Source organism: Sus scrofa, chromosome 3 (assembly GCF_000003025.6).
Source record: "Sus scrofa isolate TJ Tabasco breed Duroc chromosome 3, Sscrofa11.1, whole genome shotgun sequence".
Classification (NCBI taxonomy): Eukaryota; Metazoa; Chordata; class Mammalia; order Artiodactyla; family Suidae; genus Sus; species Sus scrofa.
The window spans coordinates 31,292,595-31,309,755 of NC_010445.4; the positions used below are offsets into that span (position 1 = coordinate 31,292,595).

A 17,161-nucleotide genomic window follows, 5' to 3' on the forward strand; every position below is an offset into this window, starting at 1 on the left:
AGACTTATTCGAAGATAAAGTCTTGATGTGTTCTTTGTAGAAACTAGGTTCTCCAGAAAAGTGGTCAGAGACTTATTCGAAGATAAAGTCTTGATGTGTTCTTTGTAGAAACTAGGTTCTCCAGAAAAGTGGTCAGAGACTTATTCGAAGATAAAGTCCACTGATCTCCATGGATGAGTGCGGACTCACCCACATGATCTCCGTGGATCTTCTGGGGATAGCTGTATTGTTCGTTTTTTGGGGGTTTTTTGGGTTTTTTTTTCAGGGCCACACCCACAACATATGGAGGTTCCCAGGCTACGAGTCTAATTGGAGCTACAGCCACTGGCCTAGGCCACAGTCACAGCAACTCCAGGATCCAAGCCGCCTCTAATGACCTACATCACAGCTCCCGGCAACATCAGATCCTTAACCCACTGAGTAAGGCCAGGGATCAAACCAACAACCTCATAGTTCCTAGTCGGATTCGTTTCCGAGGCACCACAATGGGAACTCCGGTTTATGGTTTTTAATCCCATCCTCCAGCCAACTAAAGGTTTTGCTACACCAAGTGGTCATTTGGCCTGTAGTTGAGTTCCTGTTACATATGCAGATGTTCCTTCCTTGTCCATTATGTACCTAGTTTCACTCTAATAAATTGTCATAGTTCTGTGTATTGCAAAGAGCAGATTCATTTAAGTTTGAGCAGTGTGCTAATTTGACAATGGAAGGCCACAGTTGAGCAGTTAGAGATAATTCTGAATTGCAATGAAAACATGCAAAACATGGCACTAATTTCCAAGGTTTAAGTATGGAGGACACCTTACCCGGTGGCTCAAAGGGCTATGAGCCAATAATGGACCCCCCCAGGGGCCAAGGGGAACACTGCACACCTATGCAGTAGTGTACACTCTTGTGGGTTAAGAGGTCGAGTACATGGCTTACGTCTCATTGGAAGTCAGTGCTAGGTTTTCTGGATTCATATGCATAGAGATTTAATGAGCAAAACCAGAACTGGTGGGAGAAATTTGCAACAATTTTATTCTGAGGAAATATTTTTAGGGCCACACTTGTGGCATAGGGAGGGTCCCAGGCTAGGGGTGGAATCAGAGCAGCAGCTGCCGGCCTACACCACAGCCACAGCGACACGGGATCCAAGCCTCGTCTGCGGCCTACACCACAGCTCGTGGCAATGCCAGATCCTTAACCCACTCAGTGAGGCCAGAGACTGAACCTGCATCCTCCATGGATACTATTCGAGTTTGTAACCCTCTAAGCCACAACAGAAACTCCCAACACTTTTTCTCCTTAACTGTTTCCTTTCTGTTTTCCCCCAGGATTTTATGTTAATCACATTACTGTAATTTGTATATAAAATAATTTCTATTTATATATATTAATGTATGCTTAACTCTCTTATTGACTATTTGATCCTATCACTATACCATAAAAAGGCATATGAAGCTCCCAGGCCAGGAATTAGATCCAAGCCACAGCTGCAACCTACACTGTGCTGGGCTAGGGATTGAACCTGCTCCAAAGACGTTGATCCCGTCACATGACGGCAGGAACCCCTTCAATTTTTTTATTATTTTTTTATTTTATTTTTTGACTAACTCACAGCATATGAATTTCCTGGGCCAGGGATCAGATCCGAGCCACCGTTGCAACCTGAGCCACAGTTGCAACCTAAGCTTCAGCTACAGCAGACCCGGATCCTTAGCCCACTGTGCCCAGCTGGGGGTTGAACCTACATCCCAGCATTCCCAAGACGCAGCCAATCCCATTACACCACAGCAGGGACTCTGGGAAGCCCTCAATTTAAAATTCCTGTGTCGGGGTTCCGTCGTGACTCAGTGGTTAACGAATCCAACTAGGAACCATGAGGTTGCAGGTTCATTCCCTGGCCTTGCTCAGTGGGCTAAGGATCCGGCATTGCCATGAAATTTAATATCGTAATAGTTGTTTTTCAAATTAAAAGGAACATGGGAGTTCCACTGTGTCTCAGAGGTTTACAAACCCAACTAGTATCCATGAGGACGCAGGTTCGATCCCTGGCTTTCCTCAGTGAATGAAGGATCCAGTGTTGCTGTAAGCTGTGGTGTAGGTCATAGACGCGGCTCAGATACCGAGTTGCTGTGGCTGTGGTGTAGGCCAGCAGCTGTAGCTCCTATTCGAACCCTAGCCTGGGAACTTCCATATGCCATGGGTGTGGACATTAAAAAAAAAAAAAAAGAGGGAAGGAAGAAAGCAATGAAGCTTGCGCTATAATGTAGGAATTCTTGGTTATTCTTTTGGAGAAAAACTCATATTTCAGGCATTGTACAAATTCTGGAAAACCTAGGATTTGATCATTTTGTCTCGGACAGTGTCTTTTTTAACGTTCCTGAAGTGATGAAGAGTGGTGATTTCACAGCAAGATGTGTTCAGATTTTCACTCAGTAAATGGCTTTTGTTTGTATATGATAAGAAAGACGATTGATCTGTGAGTTGGCTGATAACCCCATTCATTAGACGCCAGGCCTTCTCACATGCGTTCTGGTGTGTTCAGAAAATGCCCAGCAGTCTCTTTCTCTCCAATTCAACCCCTAGCCTGGGAACTTCCAGACACCGAAAGTGCAGCCCTAAAAAGAAAAAAAAAAAGTTTCAGTTATTTCTAAACGTGTATTCCAGGAGTTCCCTTCTTTTTTACCTTTTTTCTTTTCCTTTTCTTTCTTTTTTTTTTTTCCTACACCACAGCCACAGCAACTTGGGATCCGAGCCGCGTCTGCAACCTATACCACAGCTCACAGCAATGCTCGATCCTTAACCCACGGAACAAAGCCAGGAATCGAACTCATGTCCTCATGGATTCTAGTCAGGTTCGTTACCACTGAGCCACAACAGAAACTCCTTCTTACCATTTATATTTTTTGTATTTTGTTAATAAAATTTCTATTACAATGAAAAAAAACAAGTTATCTCTTCTTAATTGTACTTCTTTATCTACAATTATTTGGAATAGTCCCCAAACTGAAAATAACCTCAATATCCATCAGTGGGGGAATGAATACACTGAGATAGACTTTACCCAAGAGTGGAATACTACATAAGAGGAAGAGATTATTGATAAACAAAGCAAATGGATGAATATCAAAAAAATTAAGTGAAAAAAAAAAAGCCCAGAATACATAACAATGCTCTAGGAGTTTCTGTCGTGGTGCAGCAGAAACGAATCTGACTAGGAACCATGAGGTTGCAGGTTTGATCCCTGGCCTCGCTCAGTGGGTTAAGGATCTGGAGTTGCCATGAGTTGTGGTGGAGGTCACAGACATGGCTCCGATCGTGTGTTGCTGTGGCTGTGGTGTAGGCTGGCAACTGTAGCTTCGATTTGACCCCTAGCCTGTGAACTTCCATACGCTGCAGGTGCAGCCCTAAAAAGCAAGAATAAACACTATATATAGAAAAAGCTAAGTAATCCACAGTAACAAGCATATCAGTGGTTGCCTGGGAGTGGGAGGAGGCAGGTGTGGATTATAAAGGGGCACAACGAAACTGTGGGGGACAGTGGATGTACTTATGATCTTATTTGTGCTGATGCTTTCACTGTTATACACATATGTCAAAACCTATTGAGGAGTTCCCGTCGTGGCGCAGTGGTTAACGAATCCGACTAGGAACCATGAGGTTGCGGGTTCGGTCCTTGCCCTTGCTCAGTGGGTTAACGATCCCGCGTTGCCGTGAGCTGTGGTGTAGGTTGCAGACGCAGCTCGGATCCCGCGTTGCTGTGGCTCTGGCGTAGGCCAGTGGCTACAGCTCCGATTCAACCCCTAGCCTGGGAACCTCCATATGCTGCGGGAGCAGCCCAAGAAATAGCAACAACAACAACAAAAAGACAAAAGACAAAAAAAAAAAAAAAAAAACCTATTGAAATGCACACTTTTTTCCCCCCCGCATTTTAGGGCCACACCCACAACATATGGAGGTTACCAGGCTAGGGGTCAAACTGGAGCTACAGCTGCTGTCCTAGACCACAGCCACAGCATCGAGGGATCCAAGCCACGTCTGCAACCTACACCACAGCTCATGGCAAACCACCAGATCCTTAACCCACTGAGCGCGAGGCCAGGAATCAAACCTGCAACCTCATGGTTCCTATCTGGATTCGTTTCTGCTGCACCATGACAGAAACTCTTGAACTGCACACTTTAAATATGTGACCTTTTTTACCTCCTTTGTACTTCCAAGAAGCTGTGAATAAAGAAACATAAATTATAGAGTTCCTGGAGCTACCCTGGTGGCTCAGCGGAAACGAATCTGACTAGCATCCATGAGGACGCAGGTTCAATCCCTAGCCTCACTCAGTCAGTTAAGGATCTGGCATTGCTGTGATCTGTGGTGTAGGTTGAAGTTGTGGCTCGGATCTGATGTTGCTGTGGCTGTGGTGTAGGCTGGTAGCTGTAGCTCTGATTGGACCCCTAGCCTGGGAACTTCCATATGCCACATGTTCGGCCCTAAAAAGCCAAAAAAGATAAATAAGTAATTGAATAAATGAGGGAGTTCCCGTTGTGGCTCAGTGGTTAACAAATACGACTAGGAACCATGAGGTTTCGGGTTGGATCCCTGGTCTTGCTCAGTGGGTTAAGGATCCAGCGTTGCTGTGGCTCTGGTGTAGGCTGGCGGCTACAGCTCCCATTAGACCCTTAGCCTGGGAACCTCATGGTTCCTAGTTGGATTCGTTAACCACTGAGCCATGATGGGAACTCCCATGTTGTATTCTGTTTCAGCTTGGCGTTCTCAACTGTCATTCCTTTTTTTTTTTTTTTTTTTTTTTTTCTTTCTTTTCTTTTTGGGACCACACCCGGCATATGGAAGTTTCTGGGCTAGGGGTCGAATCAGAGCTGCAGTTGCTGGCCTACACCACAGCCACAGGTACGCCAGATCCTTAATCTCCTGAATGAGGCCAGGGATCGAACCTGCATCCCCATGGACACTAGTTGGGTTCTTGGCCCGCTGAGCCACAACAGCCACTCCTCACCGATCCTTGATATCGTCACCTCTCATTCTCTCCTGCCCCTCACGTGACAGTTCTTGGATCGGGGATGCAGTTCTCCAAACTTTGGACGCTGCTGTCTCCATACATTCCCATGTTGCCTTCACTTTCTTATCCCACTTGGGCTTCTTATTCTTCTTTTGTGTGTGTGTCTTTTTAGGGCCGCACCCACAGCATATGGGGGTTCCCAGGCTAGGGGTCCAATCAGTGCTGTAGCCACTGGCCTACACCACAGCCACAGCAACATTAGCTCTGAGCTGCATCTGCGACCTACACCACAGCTCACGGCAACACCAGATCCTTAACCTACTGAGCGAGGCCAGGGATCGAACCTGCAACCTCATGGTTCCTAGTTGGATTTGTTTCTGCTGCGCCATGACGGAAACTCCAGGTTTTTAATTTTTAATCTGTATTTCCAGTCTAAATGTTTTCAAGTTTTTGTCAATAACATTTCCTTTTCAACAAAAAATAGTAAACTGGGAGTTCCCATTGTGGCTGAGCGGTAACAAACCTGACTAGTATCCATGAGGATGGGGGTTTGATCCTGGGCCCTGCTCAGTAGGTTAAGGATCTGGCGATGCTCTAAAAAAAGAGAGAGGATGCAGGTTCGATCCCTGGCCTCTCTCAGTGAGCTATGGTGTAGACTGCAGACGTGGCTCAGATCTGAGGTTGCTGTCGCTGTGGCGTAGGCCGGCAGCTACAGCTCCAATTCGACCCATAGCCTGGGAACCTCCATATGCTGTGAGTGCGGCCCTAAAAAGACAAAATGACAGAAAGAGAGAGAGAGAGAGAGAGAAAAAGAAAGAAAGAAAGAAAGAAAGAAAGAAAGAAAGAAAGAAAGAAAGAAAGAAAGAAAGAAAGAAAGAAAGAAAGAAAGAAAGAAAGAAAGAAAGAAGGAAAGAAAGAAAGGAGAAAAAAGCAATTTGGCCTTTATTCTATCTCTTTAACTTCCTGTACTATTAGGAATGGCCCCAAACTGGAAAGAATCTAAATGCTGGCAAATGAGGGATTGGCCAAACCAACAGGTGATTGATCCTTACTGAGCAACTTGTTACTCGAAATAAAAAGGAACAAACTAAAGAAACTCAAAACAACAGGATGAATGCAAAATAATTATCCTAAGTGAAAGAAGCAAAATAGAAAAGATTACATACCTGATACTATCTACATAACATGCAAAGTAATCTTTAGTACCAGAAGGCATAGCAGGGAGGGCCTGAGGACAGGAAGGAGGGGGGCGTGGGCTACAAGGGGCCATAGGAAACTTTGGGGGCAATGGATAGGTTTACGATCTTATCTGGGCTGATACATTTCTCAACAGACATCTCTGTCCAAACCTAGTGAATGGCACACCTTATTTTTATGTTTGGGCTGTGTCAGCATCATGCAGAAGTGCCCAGGCCAGGGATCAAACCCGTGCCACAAGAGTCAAATCACTGCTCCTTAACCCATTGCCCCACAAGAGAACTCCTTGAGCTGCACGCTTTAAATGTGTGCTTCTTTGTATCTCCGTAAAGCTGTGAATAGAGCAGTATAGAGTGAATAAGTTTAAGCCGGGTTTTGGCACCCTTTGCCGATATTAAGAAGCCTCTCGTGCTGTGTGAAGTCCACACACCTGGTTCCGCTGCTGAGTCCTCCATGAATCCCATGAACCAGGTGATGTGCTTTCAGCAAGAGTCCCGGGACTCGTAGGCTCAGGGCAGTTGGGAAACCCCGGCACAAAGTAGCTAAGAAGGCAGCTCCCTCATCGCGACAAAAGCATCCTCAGGTGAAGCAAATGAAACCACCATCGTCAACAGCCAGGGGACAACAGATCTGTGATTTCCTAGTGTTTCACGTGAGTGTAGGTTCCTCAACCACCGCATGGCAGGGGTTTGTCACCAGGTTCTTCTTTAAGGAGGTTTCTCTGCCCCCAGCATCTTCTATCACTGGATTCGTTGGGAAAAAGCGAAGCTGATGGGTGGTCTCGTCCTGGGACTCCACGTTACTGCAATTATGCAATCAAGACCCTTTTCTTATAAAAGAAACACGAAGAGCAGTGTTTAGCATTTCACGTTGATGGATATTTTCTGGGTTTTACTGTGAAAGAGCTGCATTTAGTGCCAGGTAAAACATGCTGCAATTTTTTTTATATTTATGTAAAAGTATAGATGTGAGGAGTTCCCACTGTGGCTCAGGGGTTATGAACCCAACTAGTACCCATGAGGACGCAGGTTCGATCCCTGGCCTCGCTCAGTGGTTTAAGTATCTGGTGTTGCCGTGAGCTGTGGTGTAGGTGGCAGACGCAGCTTGGATCCTGACTTGCTGTGGCTGTGGTGTAGGCCAGCAGCTGTAGCTCCCATTCAACCCCTAGCTTGGGAACCTCCATATGCGGTGGGTGTGGCCCTAAAAAGCAAAAAGAGAAAAGAAAAAAATTCATTTAAAAGCACCCCCACATTAAGTGGGAGGACGGGTTCCTCATTCCCCCTTTGGATTTATCTGACCTTTTTTCTTCCTCTAACCCCTGCAGCTAAAACTCATCATGATCCTGGCTTTTCAAGCCAATAATCAGTGGACATGGTTTCAAAGAATAATGCAAGAGGCGTTTTCACGAAGATTCTGGATATGCTTCTATTTGTTCTATGCTGCTATTATAATATTATTTCTCGGCAGCGTTTTGATAACTTTGTTCTCCGGGCACACTCCTTTCTCCCTTGTGAAGACAATGATCGTTATCGGCCTCGTGTTTTTCTGCCTCACTGGATTGATGTACTTGCAAGAAGCAAACAAGGTGTTAGCGTTCACGCAAGAAAAATTTTCAAGGAATGGAATTTCCCAGGATCCTTTCAAGGCTTTAGAAATGGAGAAACCAACCGTTACTGTTATAGCATCTTAAGCCTGGAAATCTTTGGGATGTTAAATATTTTAAAAGATGTTTGAGCAGTTTTAAGTAGAAAATAAACTCTTGGAGTTCCCATTGTGGCGCAGTGGTTAACGAATCCGACTAGGAACCATGAGGTTGCGGGTTCAGCCCCTGCCCTTGCTCAGTGGGTTAACGATCCGGCGTTGCCATGAGCTGTGGTGTAGGTCGCAGACAGGGCTCGGATCCCGCGTTGCTATGGCTCTGGCGTGGGCTGGTGGCTACAGCTCCAATTCGACCCCTAGCCTAGGAACCTCCATATGCCACGGGAGCAGCCCAAGAAATAGCAAAAAACAAACAAACAAACAAACAAAAAAAAACTCTTGCCTTTTTTTTTTTTTTTTTTTTTTTTTTTTTTTTTTTTTTTGTCTTTTTGTCTTTTTGCCATTTCTTGGGCTGCTCCTGCGGCATATGGAGGTTCCTAGGCTAGGGGTCGAATTGGAGCTGTAGCCACCGGCCTACGCCAGAGCCACAGCAACACGGGATCCGAGCCGCGTCTGCAACCTACACCACAGCTCACGGCAACGCCGGATCCTTAACCCACTGAGCAAGGCCAGGGATCGAACCCGCAACCTCATGGTTCCTAGTCGGATTCGTTAACCACTTCGCCACGACGGGAACTCCTTTTTTTTATTTTTTTATTTTTAAAGCTTCTTGATTTGGGACTATTCTTTTCCTCTACTGCCTCTGGGAAATCTTTTTTTTTTCCTTGTGGCTTCTTTTATGTTGTTAAATTTTATGGGGTGCCTGGTGGATTTACATGTTGTATTAGCATCATGTTTATAGCAAAGCGGATCAGCCATGCATATACACACCTCCATTCTACCCCCGCGCTCCTCACAGGTTACTACAGACCGTTGAGTAAACGTCCCCCTGCCTCCCAATGTCTCCCTCCCCCTCCCCCTGGTGTCCCCCTTGATAATCCTAAAGTTAATTTTGAAATGTTTGAGTTCGCTTCTGTTTTATACACAAGGTCTTATCTATGGTTTTTATTAGATGCCATATATACGTGGTATCATGATATCCGTCTTTCTCTGGGAAATATTTCTTCTTATAGAAGCTCCCGTTCTTTCCAGGTCTCGTCCGATGAATCAGCCAGTTTCCTCCACTCTGTTTGCCACAGTTCTTGCTCACTTCCAACCATCACTGAGGATCCAGTTGCTGCCTCTTGCTCTGGCGTCTCACGTGGACTCCTGAAGCTTTTGGGGTGCACACCACTGACTCACTTGCAACCCTTGGGACCCACCTCATGGCCAGGCTCCTTTGCAACATCCCAACCTTGTCTATGGTCCTGTCCTGTAACTTTTCATCACGTTACCTGTGAGTCCCCAGAACATCCCTTCAGGCAACCCTTTCCCTCACCGCTGAGCCGCTCTCATCCCTGGTCCACTTCTCTGCCAGTCCTCGTCTGACGATCTCCGTCGCGTCACGCAGCTTTTTGACACTGAGGTCGCCGTACCTTCCCACAGCGCCTCCACTTCTTTCTTGTCTGTCTTGGGCTTCCTCTTGGCATTAGCTTTTCCTCTTCCTCCCCTCATAACGATACATACCTGGTGACATAGGAACCTGATTGAACAGAGTTATCCCTCTGTGTACATGAATCCAAAGAGGTAAGCACGTTGGAGTGAATCATAAAAGAAAGGTGACTGCCTCCTTTTAGTCACGATCATTCACCCCGGACGGTCACAACCCCTGCGCTGCCTTGTCCTTCAGTGCAGGCAAGGGGTTGGAAGAATCTTTCCTAATCAGCCAAAGAAAACCTGTTCCTTCTCCTTTCACATGTATGGGTCCCATACTGAGAACGCTGGCTCAACTTCCTCACAGTAGCAATCCTACCTTTCCACAAGCCCTACTCGATAGCCCTGTGTGCCTTGTTCTAAAATGAGAAAGGGGAGTTCCCATCGTGGCGCAGTGGTTAACGAATCCACTAGGAACCATGAGGTTGCGGGTTCGGTCCCTGCCCTTGCTCAGTGGGTTAACGATCCAGCATTGCTGTGAGCTGTGGTGTAGGTTGCAGACGCGGCTCGGATCCCACGTTGCTGTGGCTCTGGCGTAGGCCGGTGGCTACAGCTCCGATTCAACCCCTAGCCTGGGAACCTCCATATGCCGCGGGAGCGGCCCAAGAAATAGCAACAACAACAACAACAAAAAAGACAAAAGACAAAAAAAATAAAAAATAAAAATATAAAGGAAAAAAATAAATAAATAAAGGAAAAATAAAATGAGAAAGGGAGTTCCCCTTGTGGCTCAGTGGTTAGCAAATCCGACTAGGAACCATGAGGTTGAGGGTTCGATCTCTGGCCTTGCTCAGTGGGTTAAGGATCTGGCATTGCCGTGAGCTGTGGTGTAGGTTGTGGACGCGGCTCAGATCCCTCATTGCTGTGGGTCTGGCGTAGGCCGGTGGCTACAGCTCTGATTAGACCTGGGAATCTCCATATGCCGCAGGACCGGCCCTAGAAAAGACAAAAAAATAAAAAATAAATAAAATAAAATAAAATGAGAAAGGAGGAGTTCCCTCTGTGGCGCATCAGAAACAAATCTGACTAGTATCCATGAGGATGTAGGTTCCATCCCTGGCCTTGCTCAGTGGGTTAAGGATCCGGTATTGCCGTGAGCTGTGGGGTAGGGTGCAGACACGGCTTGGATCCCGTGTTGCTGTGGCTGTGGCGGAGGCCAGTGGCTACAGCTCCGATTGGGCCCCTAGTCTGGGAACCTCCATATGGCTGCAGGTGTGGCCCTAAAAAGACTAAAAATAAAATTTAAAAAAATTTTAAATAGCTGTCTTTTTGTTTTTGTTTTGTCTTTTTGCTATTTCTTGGACCGCTGCCGCAGCATATGGAGGTTCCCAGGCTAGGGGTCGAATCAGAGCTCTAGCCACCGGCCCACACCAGAGCCACAACAACGAGGGATCCGAGCCGCGTCTGCACACCACAGCTTACAGCAATGCTGGATCCTTCACCCACTGAGCAAGGGCAAGGACCGAACCCGCAACCTCATGGTTCCTAGTCAGATTCATTAACCACTGCGCCACGACAGGAACTCCAAATAGCTGTAATTTTTTGCCTTGACTTTTCCACCATTGAAGTATGCATTCGTCCCCTAGATATTTTTGAGGTATCTTATAATTTTGAGACTGAAAGTCTGTAAGAAACTAATATTAAGTCCCACCTCCAAAAAATAAGGATGGTGTGTTTTCTGACAGTCTTTTTCTCCATATACATAGGGTGTTCCTGTTCCTTTTTCTTTTTTTTTCTTTCTATGGCTGTGCCTGGAGTATATGGAAGTTTCTGGGGCCCGGATTGAATCCCTTGACCCAAGCCACAGCTCTGGCAACACCAGAGCCTTTAACCCACTGCTTTGGGAGAGGAATCAAACCCCCAACGCTGCAGTGACTGGAGCCACTGCAGTTGGATTCTTTTCTTTTTTTTTTGTCTTTTTGCCTTTTCTAGGGCCGCTCCCATGGCATATGGAGCTTCCCAGGCTAGGGGTCTAACCGGAGCTGTAGCCACCCACCCACACCAGAGCCACAGCAACGCGGGATCCAAGCCGCGTCTGCAACCTACACCACAGCTCATGGCAACTCCAGATCCTTAACCCAATGAGCGAGGCCAGAGATCGAACCCTCAACCTCATGGTTCCTAGTCGGATTTGTTAACCACTGAGCCACGATGGAGCTGGATTCTTAACCCACTGTTCTGCAGGGGGAAATCCCTCTTTTTCCTTCTTCATTCTATCTGTAATATTCAACTTTTTCCTAGTGAGACTTTTCAAATGAAAGGAAAAAGTTGGAGTTCCCATATGCTGCAGGTGCGGCCCAAAAAGCAGGAAAAAAAAGAATCCCCTGGCGCTGTGGAAAACCCTCACTCCTGGTCCCTCTGCTCAGGCCTCCGTGAAGCACCAGGTGAACTGAGTTTTCAGTAAGAGCCTCGGGGATTCTCAGGCTCAGGGCAGTTGAGAAACCCTGGTAAAACTGGGTGAGAAGCAGCCTGCCTTCCCCCACCTTGACCAAAGCATCCTCAGATGAAGCCAAATGAAACCACCACCATCAAGAGCCAGGGGACAGCAGACCTATGATATTCTGGTGTTTCACATAAGCACAGGCTCCTTAACCACTGCATAGCAGGGGTTTGATCACCAGGATCTCCCTTAAGGAGCTTTCTCAGCACCCCCAGCATCTTCTACTAATGGATTAATTGGGAGCAAGCTAAGCTGATGGGTGAAATGGCTTGTCCTGTGACTGCATGTTACTGCAGTTATCCAATCAAGATCCTGCTCTTATAAAAGAAACACAAAGAGCTGTGCTGGGTGTTTCGTCTTGAAAGGCGTTTGAGTCTTTTGGCTGTTCAAGAGCTGCATTTAATAGGAGGTAAATAAATCTCCTTTTTTGTCCCTATAATCGTAGTTGTGCCTTTGGAAACCACTGCAGGCATTCTTATCATTACTAGATGAGGTCAGGCGCATATTTTTGGATTTCCTGAACATTGAAATTCCTCATGTGTGCGTTTCCTGCTATGCCTTTTGTTTTCCTTTCTTTTGTCAATATTCTTTGTTCACAAGGCTAATTAACCCTCTATCTTCTATGTATATAAAACATATTCTCTTAATTGGTCACTTACCATAACTTTGTGATGTCTTAGGTTATCGGAGAGATTTTTTTTGTGTGTGTCTTTTTAGGGCCATACCTGGTACAAAGTGGCATATGAAAGTTTCAGGGCTTGGGGTAGAATCAGAGCTGCAGCCACCAGTCTACACCACAGCCACAGCCATGCAGGATCCGAGCCATGTCTTCGACCTACACCACAGCTCATGGCAATGCCGGATCCTTAACCTCCTGAGCAAGGCCACGGATTGAACCCATGTCCTCATGGATACTAGTCGGGTTTGTTCCTGGTGAGTCACGATGGAACTCCTTCTTGTATAGTTTGATCAATATGAATATTTCGGGAAGACAAGGATAGCTCCAAATTAGGAAAATTGATGAACTCTGTCATAGTAATAAAGGAAAGCAGGGGGGAAAAAGAAGTCCCTGTGCTGCAGGTCAGAGTTCCCTTATGTTGTGTCTGGAGTGCATGTTGCTTTTAGCATGTATTCCCTGACGTCTGTGTCTCAATCAAATAACGGGGCTCTTGTTTGTGTTCCATTTCATCTACATCTGAATGAGTCAGTCTTACATACACCACCAAGTAATACTGATATTCTCACAAAATGCAATGCGTGTCCTGAGTCTTGACCTGTCCTCTAGCAAACCCCAGGACTATATGATGTACTCAATTCAGAAGCGGTCTCTTTGGAGTTCCCATTGTGGCACAGCAGAAAGGCATCTGACTAGGAACCATGAGGTGGCGGGTTTGATCCCTGGCCTCACTCAGTGGACTTGGTTGCCCAAAGCTGTAGTGTAGGTCGCAGAAGTGGCTCAGATCCCTCCTGCGTTGTTGTGGCTGTGGCCTGCAGCTGTAGTTCTGATTCGACCCCTAGCCTGGGAACTCCCATATCCGTGGGTGGGGCCCTAAAAAGACAAAACACCAAAAAAAAAAAAAAAAAAAAAAAAAAAGCTCTCTCTGAAAAGGATCCAGAAGTTTGTAATAGATACCTTCGTGTAGATTATCAAAATATTTAAAGTAATTTAGGATTACATACTAATCATCCCTGATTTTCTAGTAACTCCCAGATTATCTTAATAACTAGCCCTTTTTGTTACACAACCAGGACACTTGCTAACTCAAGTTAGCAAGTAATTCATAGAATTCGAAACATCTAAAAGCAATGTCACTCCCATGGAGAAGAGACCTGTGGTTGCCAAGGGGGGAGGTGGGAGGGAGTGGTGTGGACTGGAGTTTGGGGTTGGTAGGTGCAAAAGATCGAATTTAGAATGGATGAGCAGGAGTTCCCATTGTGGCGCAACAGAAACGAATCCGACTAGGAACCATGAGGTTGTGGGTTTGATCCCTGCCCTCGCTCAGTGGGTTAAGGATCCAGCATCGCCATGAGTTGTGGTGTAGGTCACAGACATGGCTCGGATCCTGAATTGCGGTGAGCTGTGGTGTAGGTCAGCAGCTATAGCTCCTTTTGGACCCCTAGCCTGGGAACCTCCATATGCCGCTGGTGTGGCCCTAAAAAGCGGGGGAAAAAAATTGATTAATTAAATTAAAAAATAAAAATAAATAGAATGGATAAGCAATGAGGTCCTGCTGTATGGCACAGGGAAATACATCCAGTCACTTGTGATAGAACATGATATAAAATATGCGAAAAAGAATATACATGTATGTATAAGTGGGTCACTTTGCTATAGAGTAGAAACTGACAACATTGTAAATCAACTCTACCATAATATAAAGATGAAAAATAAAAGTGATGTCACTTCAAACTAGGAGGATAGGTTCCCAGTCAAGCTGCTGATTTCTCTCACCTTCTCTCTTCCTCAAAATCCTGCAGAAAAGACTCATCATGATCTCTTCACCTCGAGTTGATAGACAACTGACCTGGTTGCCAAGAATAACCCAAGTCAAGTGTTCCTATCGATTCTGCAAAGTGTTCTTTTTATTCTTTGCTGGATTACTCGTACTGACTTTTGGAATCGCGATGGCCGCTATCTCTCGGGACCGTCTACTGTTAACCCTGGCAATGACTATTGTGTCCACTGCCCTTGTTTTTCTCGTCGCTCTGGGAGTGGTGGTTTCTGATGAGGTGTGCGGGAAGCCGGAGGAACCTGCTGCTCTCCGGGCGGAAGAATCTTGGGGGTACAGAATTGAACACGTTGATGTTTAGGCGGAAGCAATGGACCTACCAAGAGTGAGCAGCTGCCTCTTTGATCTTCTCCGCCACCTGGATCTCCTTAGGTCTTTGGACCTTTTTAAAGGTTCTTGAGCATTTTTTAATGGAATAAACATTGACTTTTAAAGAGCTTATCTGATTTTGGAATGTTCTCATTCCCCATTGCCTCTGTGAAATCGCTTCCTGGGAAAAGCCTTTTTCTCTCAATTATGGCAGATATACCAGATCTCTCCTCCCTGTTTCTGCATCTACCTACCTTCTTGTTCTCTTCCTTCCAGCATCCATGATCTGCCTCTTACTCTGGCCCTTTGCATCAACTCCTGCAGATTTTAACGTGCACAGCAGGGACCCGTCTAAGACTCTGGGTTCCCGGCTCTTGGCCACCCTCTCTTGCGATGTCCCCATCTCATCTCTGCTACCACTTCCTTGGTGGTGTCCTGTCCTTTCGTCACTGCCCTTTGCGAGCCCCTATAACATCCTTTTTTAGACAGCCCATCCTCTCACTATACAGCCTCTATCATTCTTGGTCAATTTCTCTGGCATCCCTCTTCTGCCTTCCTTCTGGTTACGTTCCTGCTTCCTATAACTTCTCATTGTGTTACAATTCTCCGTGCATGGTCACATATGGACTTATTTCAACCACCACCTGGATACAAGAGATCAGAGAGACACATGTCTTAGAGGAAATCATGCAGAAAGGTTGACCGGCTGCCTTCAAAACCATGATCATAGGAGTTCCCATCATGGTTCAACGATTGATGAATCCAACTAGGAACCAGGAGGTTGAGGGTTCGATCCCCGGCCATGCTCAGTGGGTTAAGGATCCGCCGTTGCCGTGAGCTGTGGTGTCGGTTTCAGATGTGGCTCGGATCCTGCGTTGCTGTGGCTGTGGTGTAGGCTGGTGGCTACAGCTCCGATTAGACCCCTAGCCTAGGAATCTCCATAAGCCTCGGAAGTGGCCCTAAAAAGACAAAAAAACAAACAAAACATGATCATTAACCCCAAAATGCACTCTCCCTACCCCCCACCCCTGCTGTCCTGCCATGCAGTCAACTCTGACTGGAGAATGGAAGATTCTTTTGTAAGGGAATTGGCAAAAGAGGAGTCATTCCTTGTCCCCAGGAAGAGGTGGCTTCTTAATGTTTGATGTTATATATACCATCCTACTAGATTGGAAGATTCAGAAAGGCAGGGATTTTTTTGGACAATTTTGTTCCCTACTGTGTCCCTGGAGATCAAACAGTGCCTGGAACACATGAGGTTCTCAATAAATATTGAATTTAAAAAATAAATACGTAGGAGTTCTCAGTGTGGTGTAGCTGATTAAGAATCCAGCATTGCTGTGGCTGGGATGTAGGTGCAGCTGGAGCTTGATTCAATCCCTGGCCCTGGGAACTTCCATCTGCCGAGGGTGCAGCCAAAAAAGAAAAAATAAATACGTTGCCTTTATATATATATAATTTTTTTTGTCTTTTTTTTTTTTTTTTTTTTTTTGCTATTTCTTGGGCCTCTCCAGCATATGGAGGTTCCCAGGCTAGGGGTTGAGTCGGAGCTGCAGCCACCGGCCTACACCATAGCCACAGCAACGCTGGATCCGAGACATGTTTGCAACCTACACCACAGCTCACAGCAACGCCGGATCGTTAACCCACTGAGCAAGGGCAGGGACTGAACCCGCAACCTCATGGTTCCCAGTCGGATTTGTTAACCACTGCGCCACGACGGGAACTCCTGCCTTTACATTTTGCCTTGTGACAGTAACTTGATGAAATGTTACAGGAAATGAAAATCCATTCCCAAAAAGAGACTTCTTCTGTCCATTTTCAGCAAGGACCTAAAAGGCTATTTGGGGTTCCAGCCATTCTGCCAGCCTCTCACAGCAACAATTCCTTCCTGTCTTTTTTTTTTTTTTTTTTTTGTCTTTTCTAAGGCTGCACCCGTGGCATGTGGAGGTTCCCAGGCTAGGGGTCTAATCGGAGCTGTCCCAGAGTGCCGGCCTATACCAGAGCCACAGCAATGCGGGATCCAAGCCGCGTCTTCGACCTACACCACAGCACATGGCAACCCCGGATCCTTAACCCACTGAGCCACTGAGCGAGGCCAGGGATCAAACCTGCAACCTCATGGTTCCTAGTCGGATTCGTTAACCACTGAGCCACAATGGGAACTCCTTTTTCAAGTATTTTGGATCCATGGTTGGTTGCAGCCCTGGGTAGAGACCCCATGGATACAAAGGGCAGATACAAAGGGATTTTATACAATTTCGATGTGTCAATTATACCTCAATAAACCTGGGGAGAGGGGGAAGAGGACTCATTAGTAATGCATAAAAGAAAATGGGTCATTGGAGTTCCCACTGTGGCTCAGTGGTAAGGAACCCCACTAGTATCCATGAGGATTGGGTTCAATCCCTGGCCCCGCTCAATGGGTTAAGGATCTGGCATTTGCTGAGAGCTGCTGTGCAGGTCGCTGAGGCA

General features: G+C 46.2%; 1 long non-coding RNA gene across 1 annotated transcript; it reads left to right on the forward strand.

Moving 5' to 3' along the window:
- On the forward strand, window positions 12,153-14,816 carry LOC110260131. Its single transcript, XR_002342981.1, has 2 exons — window positions 12,153-12,276; window positions 14,346-14,816. It is a non-coding gene; the product is annotated as an uncharacterized LOC110260131 (long non-coding RNA).